General features: G+C 32.6%; 2 non-coding genes across 2 annotated transcripts; both read left to right on the plus strand.

Moving 5' to 3' along the window:
- Window positions 1-17,660: 17,660 nt before the first annotated feature.
- On the plus strand, window positions 17,661-17,733 carry TRNAF-GAA (transfer RNA phenylalanine (anticodon GAA)). Its single transcript has one exon. It is a non-coding gene; the product is annotated as a tRNA-Phe (tRNA).
- A 79-nt stretch (window positions 17,734-17,812) lies between these two features.
- TRNAE-UUC (transfer RNA glutamic acid (anticodon UUC)) lies at window positions 17,813-17,884 on the plus strand. The gene has a single exon. It is a non-coding gene; the product is annotated as a tRNA-Glu (tRNA).
- The last annotated feature ends 1,375 nt before the right edge of the window (window positions 17,885-19,259 follow it).

Below are 19,259 nucleotides of genomic sequence, written 5' to 3' on the forward strand. Positions count from 1 at the left end.
CGTTTACCAGAAATGATCAAGATGAGAATATTATATCAAATGATTCATATATTAGAAATGATCATAATGAGGGTATTTGGATCAATCCAACCGTCCGTGTTGTTAAGAGACATGTAGAACATATTCCAACCAAGAAAAGAAAGAGAACTTAGTGAAAAAGGTACAGGTCAAATGATTTTAATTGTTTTCTTTATTACAGGTAAAATGACTTTTATGATTTTAATTGTTTTTACATTTGTCATCTGATTTTAATTGTTTTCTTTATTACAGGTAAAATGGCTATTATGAAGTCAATCATTCGTGCAAGAGACAAGGGTGTAAAATTTGAAGTACATTGGAGTGCTGAAGACCAACTAATTTTTTTTCATCAGGCTTGTGTCTCAATAGAGGATGGGTATCTACCTAAAGTTACTTTTGTAGTGGTCCAAAAGAGACATCACACCCGTCTCTTTCCTGTCAACCCCAAAGAGACCGATAGAAGTGGAAATATTATGCCAGGTTTTTTCAATATATTTCTCAACGCAGCTGGTATATATTATCATTTGAATTTATCACTTTTTGCTGATTTTGTTGTTCTAAATTGTCAAAGGAACCGTGGTAGACACCAGCATTTGTCACCCTAGGGAATTTGATTTTTACCTTAACAGCCATGCAGGAATTCAGGTAATATTAGCTATGTCATTTAACTTTATGCCATTGTTTACTATTTGTTGCTCAATCGCCTTTTGACAGTTCTGTGTTATTTGCATTTGGACGTGTTCTTTTTGCAGGGGACTAGTCGACCAACGCATTATCATGTGCTGTATGATGAAAATAAATTCACTGCAGACCAGCTACAGAGTTTGACCAATAACTTGTGCTACACGTAATGATATGATTTGCTTTTTTAATCTTAATTAATGTTTTCTAAACTTGTACTGTTTTCATTTAATTTTAGAAGCCTTCTGATACTATTTTTTTCCATTCAGTTATGCGAGGTGTACTCGATCTGTCTCAATAGGTTTGTTACTCGATTCCCTTTGCTTGTTTTTGTTTTAGGCTATACAAAACTTTAGTTTAACAAAAATGTTATCTTGTATGCAGTTCCTCCTGCCTATTATGCACACTTGCTATTATTCATCATGGGTGGATGGGCGTTATTTTGTTTAGTATTGGTTAGAACTACTAGACAGCTTTTGGATACAGTGGTCACTGGGTGTTGGTTGCTATTGATCTTTCGAGACTAATAGTGTATATTGTTGTTGTACTTTTACTAAATCATGAATATGTTGTTGTATATTGTTGATCAAAGAATCATATATTAATGTTGTATATATGAAGGATTAATGTTGTATATAAATGGATTCATGTTGTATATATCAATGGATTAATGGTGTATAACATTGGATTAAAGGATGAATTCAATATGAATTTTACACTTTTGCAGCATGCGAACAGGTTACCAATTAAATATCCACTGTTTTTCAAACAAATTTTTTTAAAATAACTAACACTTTAGAGGGCGCTTTTTTCCTGAAAGCGCCCTCTAAACACTTTACATTGACAACTTTAGAGGGTGCTTTTTCCTGAAAGCGCCCTCTAAACACTTTACATTGACAACTTTAGAGGGCGCTTTTTCCTGAAAGCGCCCTCTAAACACTTTACATTGACAACTTTAGAGGGCGCTTTTTCCAGAAAGCGCCCTCTAAGGTGTCCCTTTATGGACCACTCCAGAGGGCGCTTTTTTCTGAAAGCGCACTATAATGTGGCCACTTTAGACAGCGCTTTCTCCAGGAAAACAAAGCGCTGTCTTTACCTATGCCAACGCCACTTTAGAGGGCGCTTAAAAGCGCTGTTATAGGCCAAAATAAGCGCCCTCTTTTCCCTTATTTGGCGTAGTGTCCCAATACTTGATAATGAATACTTTGGTAAGAACAATCTTCTCTCTTTTTCATTTATACATTTTTTTTTAATATGTGTAAAATGGTAAGCTAATTTTCTCATTGTATATCGGAGGGAGTAGTAGAAATGTTAACAATATATTGTGAACCTTGGTTTATTTAGTTATAAATAAATAAATAATACAAGATGGATACAATATAGAGAACTAGGTGCATGAAATTAAATTCCCAAAATGACCCATGCTTTTTCTAGTTACAATGAAGACATATCCTTATATTGAAACATATTGTTGTTTATAGTGTATTAATTAATATTTAGGTCCGAGGCAGTTTTTTCAACTTAAAATCTTCTTCATTTTCTTAAAATATTTTATTTAAAGAGGTATAAACATAAATTTGATAGTGAAATTTACATTTAATTTTTGTGGCTATCTCTATCCAATATCATCCATTTGTTTAAGGAAATGAAAATAGTTATTTCAATAAAAAAGAGGATTATAAAAAAGTTATCTCATTATTTATACGAAGGACACTTAAATAATAAAGTCAAGTGATTTATTGAAAATTGTTCTAAGGCCTTAAACCTTATAAGGTTACTATAAGCGCTAAAAGGTAGATATGATTCAGGTACATGCAATTCTAATTTCAAACCTCACACTTATGATTATTATTGACTTAAGCGTTGAAGTGTTTGTAGGTACAACCCTAATTTCCATTGAACCTTTAGTTGTCAACAAAGTGTGAAAAGGGATATTTGTCTTGGATCATTCGGCGCCTTGTGTAGGAAAAATCTTTAACATTTCCATTATCTTTCATTTCAGTGGTGAGTTCCAATAGCATGCAAGCCAACAAAATTAGTATATGAGGATAAGATCATAATTTCTTGAAGAAACTTTAGAGTTAAATTAAATCGATTCAAAAATAGAATGATCGTGCAAGATGATTGAGGCGAAGAAGGAAAACGAGGTAATTTGTGTACGTATTAAAAGTAATATAAGAGGGGAAGGGTGAATTAGATTTATTGGATTTTCTAAAAAAATTCTATTTTATGAGCGAGGGCAAGGGTTCTTACTTTTTCGGAAACAAAATGAATGATAAAATGCATAAAGTAAGTGCTGGAAAAATAAAAGACACCAAGATATATACTAGTTCCCCTTTCCAAACAAGGGTATGTTTAGTCACTTCACACTCCATGAGAGATTTCACTATGTTAGAACTTGTACAATCCTCCCACCAAGGTCACTCATACATTATCTAACATACAAGAAAGTACACCATTTTCTTTTACACTTTGAATAAAAAGCACGACACTTTTTATCTCGAACAAAAATTACTTAACACTTTGTGATTCGCAAAAACAAAATGTTGTAAAGAGAAGATTTGAATATGTATCAATTGTTGAGAATTGATCTTTCCTTCACTGTATACAATATACAAGAGTAATACTTAAGTGCTCATAAATGAATGAGTGAAACTTTAATGATATTTAAAATTTTAATGCAGAAAGTTTCACAAAAAGTATAACTCAAGTAACTTAGTTAAAAATTGAGAGTTTTGAATTTGAAATTATTGAAGGAATAAATTTTGAAGTTCAGAAACATTAACTATTTATAGTATGGAAAACACCCTTTTGAATCAGTATATAATCATCAACCATTGTCATGATTCAATGACCAAGTTTAGAAAATGTTAGAATGTTGTTTTTCATGAAAAAGTGTCACTACCCCAGTGTTAACCGATTAACATATTATCATAACCGATCACAACTGAAGCTAAATCATATTTTTTATAATATTTTTGGTGGTAACCGGTTACAGAGTTTGGTTAACCGATTACCGTTGAACAAATTTTCCAAAATATTAAAACTCTTATGTTTGTAACCAGTTAACACACACACACACACATACACACACACACACACACACACACACACACACACACATATATATATATATATATATATATATATATATATATATATATATATATATATATATATATATATATATATATATATATATATATATATATATATATATATATATATATATATATATATATATATATATATATATATATCGGTTATAGTTGATAGAAAATGTGAAAATCTGTTTGTAACCAATGTTAAGTTTCAAAAACACTTTAGAATGTTTAGAGATGAAATATTCAAATTACCTGAGCAACTAATATATTATTCTATGCATTATTGTAACATATATATATATATATATATATATATATATATATATATATATATATATATATATATATATATATATATATATATATATATATATATATATATATATATATATATATATATATATATATATATATATATATATATATACATCGGTTATAGTTGATAGAAAGTGTGAAAATCTGTTTGTAACCAATGTTAAGTTTCAAAAACACTTTAGAATGTTTAGAGATGAAATATTCAGATTATCTAAGCAACTAATATATTATTCTATGCATTATTGTAACATATACTTTATGCTTGATCAAATCCTCAAAGTCCATTTGTCTCTTATTGATAACTTGAATTCCAATACTTATAGCAAGAGAATCTTGAAAACTGATGATCTATCTTTTTCCTTCTTGGTAATGCAATTGATGTTGAGGCATTGTCTTCCTCAAAACACAAAACAATATTGGAGAATCTTTTCTTCACACTCTCCCCCTTTTTGATGATGACATCCAATGCTACTTGAAATGTTGAAGGTTATTTGATGCTTAATTAACTGCTCCTTCTATGTTATAGATATCTCCCTTGATTGATCCATAGGTAGATTTAGGAGACTTAACTTTTTTTGCAAAATGTTAGAGTACATAACATAATACATACAACATATATTCTCCCCCTTTATCATTTTAAAAAATAAGGGGAAAGACAAAAGAGAGAAATATGCACATAAATCAGTAACGAATCATATGTAAAAACATAACAATTCATATTTAAACATGATAAAACTTGTCTTAAGTTTACCTAGCATAAACTTCATAAAAACAAGAGAACACAAACTTAATGAGACATAAGCATGAAAGGACATAACAAGACATGATTAAGACACAAAAAGACATACTACAAGACACATGTGACATATAATCACTATCTTCTTCCATCTCCTCCTCATTATCCTTAAGGTTTTGGTTTTACTTGATAATGACTATATCGAGGTGAAGGTCACGGAAGCCAGTTCTGAATAAGTTTTCAATAGAGTGCTTCTTCTCATATAGCATCTCATTAGAAACACTTCCTTCGGGTAGCAAAGTTGTTGCATAAGAAGCAGCCTCTTTGTGCTTAAAAATACCATCCTTGTCTTTAAAGATTTCCATGTTCTTCTTTGATGCCCATATGTTTATATCACGCTCCTTAGCATTCATTTTAAATCTCAACTCTCCATGCAAATTAATTTGACAAAACTGAATAATCTTAGTAACCAACCTTGCATAAGGAATGCCACCAGAGAGTTTCTTTTGGTGGAGCATGTGGTGCATTATGACATAAGCCCAATTCACTTGTAACTTCTTATTCACTGCATAGATGATTTGCATTTATGTATCATTTATTTGAGAATTATTTGAATGTTTAGGCATGAGAATGTACGCAATGAAATAATGAAGCATACAGTCGCTTACCGACAAATTTGTAGAATACAAGATTTAACGGTTTGGAGCCTATCCATCATTTGAGCTCTTTTAGCATAGATTTCTTACTCACTCAGTCTACTAATGATGTAATAGTATATACTCTTCTCATAATAAGTGTCGTACCTCGAAAAATGAAAACACAATCTCGCGAAGCACAATCTCACGCTCGCGGAATGGACTGAACAGAGTCACCACCAAACTTTATTTATTTCCAAAGAGGGAAAGGTAAAATATCAATAAAACTCCTAAAAGAAAGGATAATATATGGTCATCGTAACCAATATTGGGCTTCAGGAGTCGGTTGCGCAAGGGGAAGGTATTAGCACCCCTCACGTCCGTTGTACTCAATGGAAATCATTTAGTTAATATCGAATTGAATGTTAGCTTATGTTAGTTTCTAATCTTCTATTTATTTGGATAGAAAAATAAAGAGAATATAAATATTTTTTAATTTTTGTTAACGAGAGAGGACCTAAAAAGGTTTTTATTTTTAGTGAGCCTAACAAGATTTCACAATCCTGCTCCTGCGTATCTCCAAATGAAATAGAGAATTCAAGGATTACGTAGTTCTGGGTAGAAAATGTTTTGTTTGTTGGTCTATTTTAGCAAAAGCTATCTTGTATTAATCGACGGAAAATATTGTTTACCTAAAACAGACGAGGAGAGGGCATTTGCATCACATTGAATGGACTTCTAGGTATGAACATGCATGGGAAAACATCACTTATCTCAACTCAACGATTATGGATGAAACATTGCTTTACATCAAGGCAGGATGTCTTTTGTTTATGAAAAGTTTTTAAGATCACACAGCGGCGAGAAAAGAGAGTTTGATTGTTTTTTATAGGTGAATTACGAACATTTGATGAGAATAAGATCTAAGCCCCGGGATCAATCATTCAGGGTTCCACCAGAATGCTAGATTCCAACGGTCTTTTTTTCATTCAAGGTTAATTTAGAAAATTGTTTGATGAATAATGAACACTCGATAAGAATCAATTGTTCAAAGAGTTACGCAAGAATTCTTGTTCCCATAACCCTTATTTGTCCAAGTTGATTTAAATGTTTTTAGAATGAAAGAAAAGAATGAGTGATTAACACAAAACGCGTGTCTTAAGACCGATCATTCAAGGTTTTCCACCGGAATGCTAGATTCCAAGAGTCCTCTTCTTTCATGTTTGTTTAGGAAGAAGAAATTAATATTGCATTGATTTAATAAAAGTCACTCGATGTTGATTGAGGTTTGATTTGTGTAAGCTATAAAATGATTTGAAAATAGTTTAAGTTTGTGAGATGGTTCCCTTTTTCTCTGGATTGGTGTGGCTGATCCCCCATGCATCCTATCATATATATAGTAGAACAACAAGGTTTTTTCTTCTCCAAAAATTCCACAAATGCCCTTTCTTTGTTGTTTAGTGAAAAAAAGAGAATACTAATTTAAATAAAAAAAATCAATACTCAAAAATCAATAAAATAAAATCAAAGTAAGACCAATATTAGTCCTACTTAATTAATTTGAACATTTTGACAAAAACAGAAAAATAAAAGAGCTCAAAATGAAAAAGAGTCAGGTGTAAAAGTGCTCAAAAAATTAAACTGAATGCACCAAAATGATCAATGCGAAATAAAACTCTCGGAAACATACAGGTTAAGATCAATTTTTGAAATAAAAAATGATCCGTTAAAAGGCTCAGACGGTTCAAATTTCGACTAAAAAAGTAGCTGAAAAAATAAAACGAACACGCTAGAATTTTTTTGCCTGTTAATTTCACGTACATTTGAGAATCAGTTTGATCGGTCTATCTGTAAACTCAAAAATTTATTCTAATTGACAATTTAAGCATTATGCATGATAAAATGTATGTTATACTATGCAGATGATACGAATGTCATGATGCATATGTTGATTTATTTAATGAGAGACAAATTGGGGTATGAAAGTTGCCCCTATTTAAGTATCTTCGACCAGAGAATATGAAGAATGATAATCTTCATATGATCGCGGTGAGAGATAATTAAATACTAAAAAACCTAAATTTTGTCCCTTGATGGAATGATATAAGATGTTATGAATACATGAAAGACTCTTTTTGTTTTGTTTGATAGGGATATGATATGATACGAGATAAACTGTAGCATCATTTTTCTTTATGATGGATGATAAGTAGACTTATGGGGAATGACAGAAGTATGGTAGTGGCGATCCACAGGAAACATACAAAGATGAATGGTTGAAGATTCACTGGGATAACAAATTGTTGGGGAAAAGAAATTGACTCAATGCTAGACGGCATTGGACTTTAAAAATTGACCGAATTCCATACGACGCTAGACTTTAGAATTGACTGAATGTTAAACGATGCTAGACTTTAAAAATTGACTGAATTCCAGGCGACACTAGACATTAAAAATTGACTGAATTCCATATGGTGTTGAACTTTAAAATTGATTGAATGCCAAACGATGCTGAACTTTAGCTTGGCTGAATGCCAAACGATGTTAGACTTTAAGAATTGATTGAATTCCAGACAACAATGGACTTTAAAAATTGATTGAATTCCAGACGACACTTGAATTTTAAAAATGTAATACCATGCGAGGATGGACTTGACCGCAAGCATCAGTAAAACATATACTGGCTTCAAATGGAGTTTTTCCATGCGAGGCTTGACTTTACCAAAGGCATCAGTAAAAAAAATATCGACTTCAAAGGGATTTTGCCAGACGAGGTTGGACTTGACCGAAGGCATAAGTAAAAATTTATCGACTTCTACGGATTTTTCCATACGAGGTTGGACTTAACTGAAGGCATCAATAAAATATATATTGACTTCAAATGGAGTTTTCTAGATAATATTAGACTTGAAGGGTATATTATCAGACGAGAACTGTTGTTTTAATTTAGCCAGACGAGAATTGACTTTTAGATAGTCTGTCAGACGAGAATCAATTTCTTTGGATTTATTGTCAGACAGGAACTGGCTTTAAAGTGGGCCACCCGATATGAACTGGTTTTGAAAAGAAAATTGACTATCATACGAGAACTAGAGTTAGAATACATGCTACCAGACGGGAACTGGTTTTAAGAAAAGACTACCAAACGAGAACTGGTGTTTGAAAACTGATTGTTAGATGGGAACTGACTTTCAAAAAGTGTACCAAGCGAGAACTGTTTTTTGGTGTTGATCTTTCATGTTATAGGCACATGCTCTATGAATGAGATGATATGTATGGATTAACTCTAGAGCGAAGTGACATGATTAATGCATGAGAATGATTTAAGAAATGACCTGAAGGTTTCCAAAATGCTCATGTGGTGGGTAATGGATGGAGGGTCTCTTTTGCAACAAATCTTCTTTGACAAAAATGCAAAGGGTATTTGACGGGGTGATATCATGATTCCTTGAAACTTGTCTTGAACTCAACAGTTGCTGCCATACAAAAAAGTTTACTCGAGCGACTTTAAGGCATAGAGAGGACTTGCCCTTTGTGGCTCATCTTGCCCAAGTCTGATGGTCTTTGAAGAGGTTCTCCTTAAAAGGAGTTTGAAAGCAGCTTGCCATGACCTTTATGTGGTCTGCCCTAATGTTCTGAACTTTGAAGTGGTCTACCCCTGATTATCCAATTTTTGGAATGGTAGGCTTCTAACTTACCAACCTTGGGAGGGTTGGACCCAAGTGAGCTCTTTGTGGTGGCTCGCTCTAGTTTGAGTCTTGAACATTTGCTTCTTGATTACTCGTCTCTTGGGGTGGTTGGCTCACATTGGTCGATACTCAAAGTGATTTTCCTCTAACTAGACTTATTTCTCTTAATTAAGTTCTTCAATTGACTGCATATTGTTGGGATTCCTTTGATGCTGACTTGTAGTTAAAATAGTTCATTCAAAAATGGTAGTTTTAATGCAATGCAAAATGCAAAGTTTTGAAATCAATCATTATTGAAAATATGGTGATATATAGTGAACATGTCAATGATCAGAACATAAGATTGATATAGCCATTCACAACGTGCAAGATGGTGTGATAAATACAAATGATTAACAAAGATCATTTGGAGTCAAGTTAACGTAACCTTGTTGTAGTATGCTTTCAAAGTAAATCTTGCCTCAATTAGGTCTTTTACGGGTTGTAACCTGACCTGGTTCATGGGTTTTGAAACAAAGGATATAAGGCTCACATTTTATTCTTAACCCACCCTTTCTTCTTGACGATCTCCAATCCTATGTTAAGTTAACAGACACACGCATTCAACTTCCAAGAGGGTTCGAAGGTGTGATGGGGATTCAAGATAAGATTTTCTTAAAATGGCAGTCACCTTATTTTGTTTTTGTTTAGGATTTTGATGACCTCTTTTGTTTGATTTTTACCCCTAATTTTGCCTCGACTGCTTCTTTGAAGCTTTCGGTCCATCGGGATGCCCTAATTTTTTGCCTAAGTTGTTATTTGTGGTATTCGACTTAACGTGCTTTTCTTCATCATTTTTTTTTGAAATATTGTGACTGCCATGTTATTGATGGATGAGGAATAACCAATATAATTTCTCTTGGTTTTTGCACGACTTCTTAGACACTTCAAGTTGTGTGCAAAGGATAGCATGATTGACCCTCAAGTGAAATGGTGTGTTGAAGGACTGATTCTCTCGAAGATTTAATGCATAGTCAACTATCTGAACACAACTACCCTTCCCCTGATTAAGATTACGGGTTTTTAATTCCGAAAGAAGTATCAACTTCTAGGCTCAAAGTGGTTGACTATGGATTAACTCCTTATCTCTTCAGTGTTTGGGGATTTAAAATAATGCCTTACATCATCAACAAAGTTCTAATTGAAAGCATACCACAATAATTTCGAGTATCTAGTTGTCATCCTTCTCCTTCTAATCTTTGTTTAAACAAAAGTTTGATTAAAATGAAATGGGAGAAGAGTTGATATTTTTTGTGTGCATAAATGAAGGGAAAATAGAAAGAGTTAATATGAATGGATTGATTCAGAAAATGCATGACCACTTCATTATATCACCATTAAAATAACAACAATGTTTAAAAACAAGTAGCATTTAATGGACAAAGAAAATAAAAATGCAAATAATAATAATGCCCCATGACTTCCAGCATTGAGGATGACTTCATGTCTGATCCACTGACTTCAGGAGATGCTCTCTGAAGTCTTCAAACTTATCAGGGCGAGAGATTGACGTTCACCACCAGGTTTACTTCTTCAAAGGCTATGTACTTCTTATCAATCAACTGTTGTACTTTAGATTTGAAAGCATTGTAGTCTCCAGTCGAATGCTCTATTGATCCGACATGATACCCATATTGAACATCGGGATCATACCCACGCGGGTATGGTTGTGGCAACAACTTCAGAGGTTTAGGATCCACCAAAAAGATTTGAATCAGAGGCTACATAAGCTGACTGTATGACATGTGGATTGGATCAAGAGGAGCATTCATTCTTTCCAAGTTGTTGCGAGGCGTATGCTGGCTCTAATGTTCATTCTAATATCTTCGGCCATGGGCTTGCTGAGTTAAATGAGAAGCAATCTATGGTTTCTGGTATGGTGCTCAAGGAATTGTTGGTTTCCCTTAGGATAACGAGGAGATGGAAATGATGATTGTTGAGAAGGTGAAGGACCATAAGGTTTTGACGATGCACCAAGATGATACTTAACATCTTCCATGATTGCATTGATTACATCCTCTTCTTCCTTTTGGGAGATATTGAGGGATTTTGTCTCGCTAGTTTAGATACTTGAGGTATCTTGGATTCTCCCACTTTTGAGGCTTCTCTCGATACGTTCTCCAACTTTCAATAGATCGGAGAAGTTTGATGACACGATGCCTACCATTCTTTCGAAGTATGAGCTTTGAAAGGAATCCATGAACATGTCATGCAATTCCATGTCTAGGAGTGGTAGTTTCACTTGGGCTACCAATTCTCTCCATTGTTGCACATATTCTGTGAAGGATTCGTTGCTCTTTGGAGATAAGCTTTGTAGCTGCCTCCAATCTGGAGCCATGTCCAAGTTGTAATTGTACTGCTTCAAAAAGGAGTAAGCTAAATCTTCCCAAGACTGGATGTGGCTTCTTTCTAGTTTCATTTACCAACTCAACGACGCCCCACTCAAACTGTCTTGAAAATAGTAAATTATCAGTTTATCATCTTGAGTATGAGAGGTTATTTTTCGGCAGAACATCACCAAATGACGTCTTGGACAACTATCCCCATGGTACTTCTCGAAGTTTGGTACTTTGAATTTTTGACGTATAACCAGGTATGGCACTAAGCACATATCATCAAGTTTCAATGCATTAAAGCCTTCCACATCCCTCATTTATTTCTTGAGATCATGACCTATTTCTGCAACTTCAGTCACTTGAGACAACTTCATTCTTGTCATGGCACCTTGAGATTTGGCATGTTCCTTGTAAAGTGAGGGTTCCATTCATCATTATGAACAATGAGGGTTTCTCTACATAATGAGGATTTTATTAGATATCGAGATATGCATCAACTGAGGTTGAGTATGAACGCCCACTTGTTGAGGAGCATAGTAAGGGGAATATCATACGTCGGGTTAGTCACCACAGTAAAGCCTGGTGGAGGACCAATATTCTCCGCAACAACTTGCTGAAGATTTGACATAACTATCGTAGGTTCTATATCTGGTCTACTTGGCCTTTCAAGTTGTATATATTCATTCCTATCTCCAATTGACATTACTTCAAATGCTCTATCGTCCTTTAATATCTACCACTGGTTCAATATGGGTACCGAGAAATCAACTAACGAAAATGGACAAAGGCGAAATGCATTTTTTTGGTATTTTGAAAAATGATATGTAATGCATGCCGATTAATGCAGATGCATGGTTTTTTTGTATGCAAAGAAAATGCAATGCAAGTATATTTAGGATTTCAGATAACATGAGTATCACATAACAACCTATTTAGGCGGGGCCCTTATAGTGGACAATTCTATGTTTTCTACCCACAAACCACTCACATGATAACTTCTAGGTTTTGGATAACGTCCTCAGAGTCATGAACTCTAATAGTATCAACGTCTTGCAACAGGCTAGACATTTTATGACAAGAGTTACAAAAAGGTATATTCTGAAAGGGGTTTTCATGTTAAGTGCCAACAAGGAGAGGCCCTTGGAGACTAACAATACACAACTTCCAAAGCATAAATTGGTTCTAAGAGGGTGTCCTAGAGTCATGGACCCTTCATGAATCAACTTCATGCGACATGATGGTTGTGTTATAACGAGATCTACAAACATGTTTACTCTATGGGAGTCTTCATGCTAGGTATGCAAGGAGTGACCCTTGGGGACTAACACTACACAACTTCCAATTCTAAACTTATGTATGCTCTCTTATTTTTCCAAAGCTCGGTGTAGAGCTTTATTCATGATATCAAATCCCCAACCCCCCCTCCCTATATATATATATATATATATATATATATATATATATATATATATATATATATATATATATATATATATATATATATATATATATATATATATATATATATATATATATATATATATATGTATATATGTATATATATGTATATATATATATATATATATATATATATATATATGTATATATATGTATATATATGTATATATGTATATATATATATATGTACATATATATGTATATGTATATATATATATATATATATATATATATATATATATATATATATATATATATATATATATATATATATATATATATATATATATGTGTGTGTGTGTGTGTGTGTGTGTGTGTGTGTGTGTGTGTGTGTGTGTGTGTGTGTGTGTGTGTGTGTGTGTGTGTGTGTGTGTGTGTGTGTGTGTGTGTGTGTGTGTGTGTGTGAGATAAAGCAAAAACAAAGAAAACCATATACAAAGAAAAGAAGAAACAAACAAAGCTAACACATATACGAAATCCTAACTAAACTAGGATTGATTCGCTTAGGGTTCATCATGTCCCCAACAGAGTCTCCATTTGTCGTACCTCAAAAAATGAGAACTCGACCTCGCGAAGAACAATCTCACACTCGTGAGATTGACTGAACAAAGTCTCACCAAACTTTATTTATTCCCAAAGAGGGAAAGGGAAAATATCGATAAAACCCCTAAAAGAACAGATAAGATATGGTCATCGTAACCAATATCGGGATTCGGGAGTCAGTTACACAAGGGGAAGGTATTAGTACCTCTCACGTCTGTTGTAATCAACGGGAACCATTTAGTTAGTATCAAATTGGATGTCATCTTATGTTAGTTTCTAATCTTCTATTTATTTGGATAGAAAAAGAAAAAGAATATAAATGTTTTTGAATTTTTGTTAACGAGAAAGGACCTAAAAAGGTTTTTTATTATTAGTGGGCCTAGCAAGATTTCGCAATCCTGCTCCTATGTATCTCCAGGTGCAATAAAGAATTCAAGGCTTATGTAGTTCTAAGTAGAAAATGTTTTGTTTGTTGGTCGATTTTAGTGAAAGTTATCTTATATTAATTGACTGAAAACATTATTTTACCCAAAACAGGTGAGGAGCAGGCGTTTACATCACATTGAATGGATTTCAAGGTATCAACATTCACGGAAAAATATCATTTATCTCAACTCAATGATTGTGGATGAAACATTGCTTTGTATCATTTTAAGACAATATCTCTTCAGTTTATGAAAAGTTTTTAAGATCGCATGGCGGCGAGAAAAGAGAGTTTGATTGGTTGGATATTTTTTATAGGTGAATTACGATGTTTGATGAGAATGCAATCTAAGCCTCGAGATCAATCATTCGGAGGTCCATCGAAATGCTAGATTCTAATGTTCCTTTTTTCATTCAAGGTTAATTGAGAAAAAAAATTGGTTGACAAAGAACCCTTGATAAGAATTTATTGTTCAAAGAGTTACACTAGAATGTTTGATCTCAATGGCCATTATTTGTCCAAGTTGATTTAAGTGTTTTTAGAACGAAAGAAAAGAATGAACGGTTAACTCAAAACACGTGGTTCAGGATCGATCGTTCGAGGTTTCCTATCAGAATGCTAGATTCCAACGATCCTCTTCTTTCATGTTTGTTTAAGAAGAAGAATTAATATTACGTTGATTTAAAAAAAGTCATTCGTTGTTGATCGAGGTTTTATTTGTGTAAGCTTAAAAATAATTTGAAAATAGTTTAAGTTGGTGAAATTTTGAAGACTACCTTGATATTGATCAATAGCTCATTGTAAGAAGGCCCAAGAGTAAGCCACAGTACTGAAATCCAACTGATATCAAAAGTGACTTAATTTAGCTCTAAGCTAACTTAAAGTGGACTCATGTATGAGTCACTCCATAAGTAGAGCAACTGAATCTATGCGTCCAAGAGATTTTTGGATGCTAAATTGAATTTAAGCTCCGAGATCACAACACAATGATAAACCAAATAACAATCAAGCACATTATTATTGTAATTATAGCAGTGTCATAATATTTTCACATCATCTCAAAGTAATAAAAAATAGAAAGCTAAACACAATACGCTTGAGTTATCCACAATGAATCTGCATTGCTACATAATTGAAATAAAACTGAAATAAAAATAAAATAAAAATAAAACAAAATAACAATATTAACATTCTCTCTCTATATATAAAATGCGCACCAGGGTAACTACGCGAATCGTAGATTAATAAAATTGACGTTTGCATGCTCGATTTAGAAAAAAACTGTCGATTAATTTCACGTACATTTGTGAATCAGTTTGACTGGTCTGTCTGTAAATTTGAAAATTTATTCTGAACGACAATTTAAGCATCATGTGTGATGAAATGAATGTTATGTGGATGATGTGAATGTCATGACGCATGTATCGATTTATTGAATGAGGGGCAAAATTGGGGTATGACAATAAGTCCGATCACAAGTGAAGCCTTGACAAATCCTTTTTCCTTCATAAGGTACATCCAAATATTTCCCAAAATCATCCATAGACAACACAATATTTACCCATTTCACACAAGATTTAACAATGCAACCAGTGGATATAGATAGATTATAGTAAAAGTTTCGATCTTAATCAGGAAAGTAAGGACTAAAATATGAAATTAATATATCTAACCCCTGATGATCCAACAACTCGGGAAAGTCAAATCTTGAGACAGGAAAGGATTGAAGGTTACCATACTTTGAAGTAGTTAGCGCCCGCTTTCTGAAAGCTAACATGAAGTCAATCTTTTCCCCTTTGTGTGGGAACCAATCTTCCAAGGTTCAAGTTATCATGCATGTTGGGTTCAAGACTTATGGAATCATCAATAAGTTTCTTCTTCCCTTTGTCTCATCTTGAAGGACTCATGGATATTCTGTGAAGAGAAAATGCTTTTGGATTTTTGGTAAAATTTTTGGATGGACGAAAGAATGTTTGGTGAAGGATTTAATGGATGGGGTTTGATTTATAGGATGAAAATATGAGAGAGTAATAAAGGGATTTATTGGGAAAATGGTTGGGTATGAGTGGAGCTTTAATGGATAGGGTTTTCTAAGGAGATGAGGGAGGAAGAACTTGACTGAATAAGAAAAGTTAGTTTAGAAAGTGATTTTTAAAAGGTGTAATCGGTTAACAAAAATATGTACCATTTACAACAACGCGATTTTTTTTTTTAAATAAAATGAAATTTTCGCACCTGTAACCGGTTACAGTCAGAGTGTAATCGGTTACACAGTAAAATTTTGAAAAAATAAAAACAGGAAGGCATGAAAACATTTTACCACATACTAAATTATTCTAGAACATGAGAAACATATAATAAGGCAAAAACACGACATATAGACAGGGTTTTATTAATTCAGATATGAAGTTGTGAATTAATTTGTAAAGAAAAACCATAAACGTGTACCTTGATGATTATTGAATCATGATGCAGAGTTGTCTTTGTGATAAGTTTAGGCATCATTCTCATCTAATATTTCAAGCTCTCTTCGAATACTATAGAAAGATTCTTTGGCTAATGGTTTAGTGAAAATATCTTACAGTTGGTTATGTGTATCTATAAAGTGACTTCGACATCTCCTTTAAGCACATGATCCCGTATAAAGTGATGTCTAATGTCTATATGTTTGGTTCTCGAGGGCATGACTAGATTTTTTGTTATGTTTATAGGACTTGTGTTGTCACACTTTAACATAATGCATCCAAGGTGTACGCCATAGTCACTAAGTTGTTTCTTTAACCATATAATTTATGCACAACAACTTCCTACTGCAATATATTCTGCTTCAGCCGTACTACGTGCAACACGCACTTGCTTTTTACGGGACCATGATACTAGAGCGCTTCCTAGGACGTGACATGTCCCGTTTGTGCTTTTTCGGTCAATTTTACAGTCTGCATAATCTGAGTCAGAATAACCAATTAAATCACAAATACTACATTTAAGATACCATAAGACGACATTTGTTGTTCCTTTGAGATACTTCATGATTTGCTTCACCGAGACAAGATGAGATTCCTTCGGATTTGCTTGAAAACGGGTATAAAGACAAACACTAAAATTAATGTTAGGATGACTTGCCGCCAAATAAAGTAATTAACCAATCATACCTCGATACCTTATGATGTCAATCGGAATACCTAAATCATCTTGATCTACACATGTTTTGGAACTCATTGGAGTAGTTATTTCTTTGCAATTGTTCATATTGAATATTTTCAACAACTCTTTGCAATACTTGGATTAGTTGATGAAGATTATATTCTTTAATTGCTTAATTTATAGACCAAGAAAAATATTTTATCTTATCCATCATGGATATCTCGAATTCTCCTTTCATCATCAATGAAAATTCTCCACACACACTTTATCTAATACTACCTTATAAATAAAAATTGAAGTAAATTATAATACAATATTTACGACTAGTAAAAAATAGTTAAAACAAAAATATTGTATTAATAAAATGAAAAAAAGGTAATGTTTAGAATTGAAGTAAAATAAATAGGCTTTATTGTTATTACAAGGCGGAAAGAAAAACATACAGCTCCAGCTCCAGTTGTGGTATATTTGATGGAAAGGCATGAGTAGTCGTGTAAATATAAAGAGTACTAAACTACGACGGCATAATCATCCATCAGCGGGGATAGCTCAGTTGGGAGAGCGTCAGACTGAAGATCTGAAGGTCGCGTGTTCGATCCACGCTCACCGCATTTTCTTATCTTTTTTTTCTGCCATCGCACGGTATAGCTTTTGTTTCTATTCCTAGTTACTAAAACTCAATTCAACGATTCCATTGTCGTCCAGCGGTTAGGATATCTGGCTTTCACCCAGGAGACCCGGGTTCGATTCCCGGCAATGGAACTATTTTTTCTATCCTCTTCTTCAATTACCTTGACTAATAAATCTCTAAACCTTTATCAACATACACATTATTTCTTATTCATAATAAAGCTTTAAACAATTATGTAGCTCTTTTATCAATATAAATTATATTTTCTTTATCAATAAAAACTTTTTTATATCTAACAAAATTATAATATACACACTTTTTAATTATTATAAATTTATTCTACACAACTTTTATTCCTTTCTATATTAATAATATATATAACATTCAAAAATCTAATAACATAAATATAATTTAATATTTTTTATTTTGACAACTAAAATTACTTGTACAATAATTTTATGAAAATTAAAAAATACAAATTTTTTAAAACATACGAGAATATATATATATATATATATATATATATATATATATATATATATATATATATATATATATATATATATATATATATATATATATATAATTTGATCATTTTACAAGGATAAATAATTTTTAATCATGTTTATACTTCAACTCAAATTTCACAACGTAAAAAAAGATTATTTTTTTTGATTACGACATGTTTTTGTGCTAATAGTGTCCATAACCTAAGATGAAGAAGATTATGCACCCACAACTTAAAGAAAATTTGTACATTAAAAATAGTGTCAACGAAACATAAATACCACAAATTGTAAATTATTATAAATATCTAATCAATCCATCAAACTATTTTACGAATTTTATCTCTTGATATTATTTATTTATGTTTTTTTAATTCAATAGCTCATACATCATATTTAATGCTATTTGGAATAGTTGATAGAGTTTTTAGCAAGTGTATTGAATTGATGCAATTAATGATTAAAAAGTGACAACACCCGGTATCAAACCTAACGAATGTGCAAAGTACTATTGAATCGTATTTTCTAACCTTTAAGAAAATTGTGTTGAAAATGAGATGGACAAATATGAGAGAGAAGATGAGAATGACTTGGGTATTGCGTTAGTACTCCTAAATCCGACGCGTCATTGCGCTTATCATCTTATATTGTTACCGATTTCTAAAAATGTTTAATCCTAATATCTTTGCGATTAAACCTTTAACCTTAAACTAACTCATGATCTCTTATTGAATTACACTTTAAGACTTAGCTGAGTGTTAACAGAAATATACTGGTTTCAAGGTCTCACCCTTAACTATAGGAAAGAGAGTCACTAGTGAGGGATAACAAACAATCTTCAACTAAGTTTTGTTGACTAAGTGAATCCAAAAACAAGAGAAGAATGAATTATGATATTCAAATTTTCAAAAAGTAGATTTATAAAAACACTTTGGTTTAAATCATTTATGTTAGAAGAGATAAATAGAAAAAAAAATGAAGAGGCAAAATAATAAAGAAT

This window comes from Lathyrus oleraceus, chromosome 2, assembly GCF_024323335.1.
Source record: "Lathyrus oleraceus cultivar Zhongwan6 chromosome 2, CAAS_Psat_ZW6_1.0, whole genome shotgun sequence".
NCBI lineage: Eukaryota > Viridiplantae > Streptophyta > Magnoliopsida > Fabales > Fabaceae > Lathyrus > Lathyrus oleraceus.